The sequence below is a fragment of the Macrobrachium nipponense genome, chromosome 28 (genome assembly GCF_015104395.2).
Source record: "Macrobrachium nipponense isolate FS-2020 chromosome 28, ASM1510439v2, whole genome shotgun sequence".
Lineage (NCBI taxonomy): Eukaryota > Metazoa > Arthropoda > Malacostraca > Decapoda > Palaemonidae > Macrobrachium > Macrobrachium nipponense.
Genome location: NC_087217.1, coordinates 9,165,992 through 9,169,201, shown reverse-complemented (window position 1 = coordinate 9,169,201; position 3,210 = coordinate 9,165,992).

Below are 3,210 nucleotides of genomic sequence, written 5' to 3'. Positions count from 1 at the left end.
GCAAACACCAATAACAGTATGAATTTTGCGCTGAACACCTGGATCCAAATGAAATTTCAAGGCACCAGGGCTGAGCGACAAAGGGGGGGGGGGGGGGGGGGGGGGGGGGGGGGGGGGGGGGGGGGGGAGGGGGGGGGGGGGGGGGGGGGGGGGGGGAAGAGGACAAGACTTATAATAATAATAAAAATAATAATAATAATAGTTATAACAATAATAGAATGACACGAACAGCTACGAAAATGTCAAACCTGCCAAAGTGACTGCAGTTTGAAGTCTCAAGGAAAGCTTCTGGGTTGAAAGAAGGAAGCGGTAAAAGTCCAATTCCATTCAGAATACCACCTGTCCTTAATTAAAGCGATTGTAGTTGTATCACAGATTTCGTGATTGTATGTAACTATCATGTCACAGAAAACTTTCAAAGATACCGAAGAGAGTTTTTCAATCTCATTCGAGAAATTTATGAAACTACTAATTCTACGTCGGTAGATACTTTTGTGCCTTTGAAGGAAAATCTATTTGCATCAATCAACTTATCGCTGTTGCTGGAGTTACGATAGCACTTAACCTCAATGGAAGATCATTATATATCAGAACAATACCGATATGGTTAATTAGCTAGTATTTTACAGTCAATAACCAATTACAACACTACATCAAGAAAATGGTCTCTCCATATTAGAATTTTTATTAGAAATTCAAGTATTGCCGAGGTATTTTTAAAAATAATTTCTACTGAATCTTTTTGTTCCACATATAAGCCTTAAATTTGCATCTCACTTCCGACCACGGAATTAATATTTTGTAAAATATTAGAGTGACATATCAAATCACTATACTCCGTTATGCATTACCAAAGTATTAATAATGTCTAAAAATGAATAAGCAATCAGACCACCGATAGGCACTGAGTTTTGACAATATCAAATCACTATACTCCGTTATGCATTACCAAAGTATTAATAATGTCTAAAAATGAATAAGCAATCAGACCACCGATAGGCACTGAGTTTTGACAATAGAATTTCTTTTTATATGCTATACCAATTTTTACATGATATGCTAATATTCTGTGTATGTGATATACCAATTAGTGCTTTCTGTGGAAGGAAGCGACCATAATGGGACAGAAGGGAGGGAGCAGCAAATGACGACTTTACACAAACATTTCATAAATGTATATTTCATATTCGTCTCAAGCTGATATGCCCAGGCCACCATAACAAGCACATGAAAATGCCAATGAAAGATTTTACCATCCCTAAGTAAATGAACAACACAATGTGAGCTGTTTTACTGATATAACATTTTTATGCCGAGATTTTTTTTCTGAGCATAATGAGCGAACCTTTTCACGCCATCTTCATTCCAGTATAATTCGGGACATTTAGCGGAAGCGTATTCGAACAAAATTCTTCACCATATACCAAAAAGTAGGCCAGTTTTGTTATTACTTAAAATAAGTAAATAAAGTATACACATATCCAAATACGCATACATATGTATATATAATACATATGCATTAAGCTAATGTCCTTCAATATCCAAGTCGCTCTACCTCGGAATTAATATATTTTCATATATGTTAACCGAAGGGGAATATTTTAGTTGGAATAATTTCGTCCTCTCGTGGATTCGAACCAAACGCACAGAGGAGAAATCAGGACTTCAGTGAAGTTGCCGACCAGGCCAAAAAACGTCACTGAAGTCCTGATTTCTCCTCTGTGTGCTGGTTCGAATCCACGAGAGGACCGAAACTATTTCAACTAAAAAGTTCCCCTTCAGTTAACATATATGAAAATGTATTAATTCCGAGGTAGAGCGAATTGAATATTAAAGAACATTTGTAGCTTAATGCATGTACTATATGAATCACGGTGATGTGATAAAAATTCATATATGTATATATATATGTATAATATATATATATATATATATATATATATATATATATATATATATATTATATGTACATATACCTGTTTTAACGTAAATATGAGCAATGCATTAATCGAAAAGAGAGCTATAGTCATAGTACAAAAACTATTTCACGTTTACGAGAGAGAGAGAGAGAGAGAGAGAGAGAGAGAGAGAGAGAGAGAGAGAGAGAGAGACTCCCTTCCTCCTTCATATGATAAATATTATGTCATTGGTAACTTGGTTCCTAACTTTACACGTTCATCACAGGCATGTCAGGGGAAAGCCAAACTTCCCTCTTGATGGCCTCAGGAATTCCGATCGAGAATATTCTTTCGTTCTCTTTTGACGATGGAGGAAGAGGAGGAGGAATACGACGAAAAGGAGAAGCAGGAACGCAACAGATTCCTTCAACCTCTCTTGAAAAAGTGAACGGTGATCTAAGCGAACTAAGAATGATTTTCCAAGTTTGATGAAACTGAACAACAGTTACGGTGTCAAAAGGAGACGGGTTCGATTCCCGACCGAGAACTGGGCTTAGATGAAGGATTTGAATCCCACAACGTTACTTTTGAATTAATTACTGTATTAGTTGCCTAATAGTTAGTTGACTGTGATGGGTAGAAATTTGAGAGAAAAGGGATACTGGGCTTCGTCATCTCAGTTCCAAAGACCTATACACCGAGTATGCACATCTTGTGGAGCCTCCACTTTTATATGGAAAACGTACGTACGTGTATGGCGGAATTTATATTTTACTATCTCTCTCTCTCTCTCTCTCTCTTTCTGCACACACACACACACACACACACACACACACACATATATATATATAGATATATATATATATATATATATATATATATATATAATATATATATACATTATATAACAAGGTTCATGAAAAGCATTCATTTCGATGAATAATTGGACATAAAAAGATCAAGAGAATCAAGGAGTCTCGTTTTAATTTAAATAGAAAACAAACTAAATATGTGTTATCAGTTTATATAGTTGTCCCGTGTTCAAAGTTATTTCAATAGAAGATGAAGTAATCCTATATTTCGACTTTATTTTTAATCCTGCTATTAAACAGTAATGCCCGAGAAAACTGGTTCATATTTCATTACAATGAAATGAATTATTATTTCATTTCAACTAAAATTGCTCTGATTTTTCAGTGCATACTGACATTTTAAATGACTGAATTATATCATTTCCATTAGGGTATGGGATAGAATTCAGACCACTTTCGTTGGAATCTATAACGATAACTGCCTGGTGCTTAATGATTTT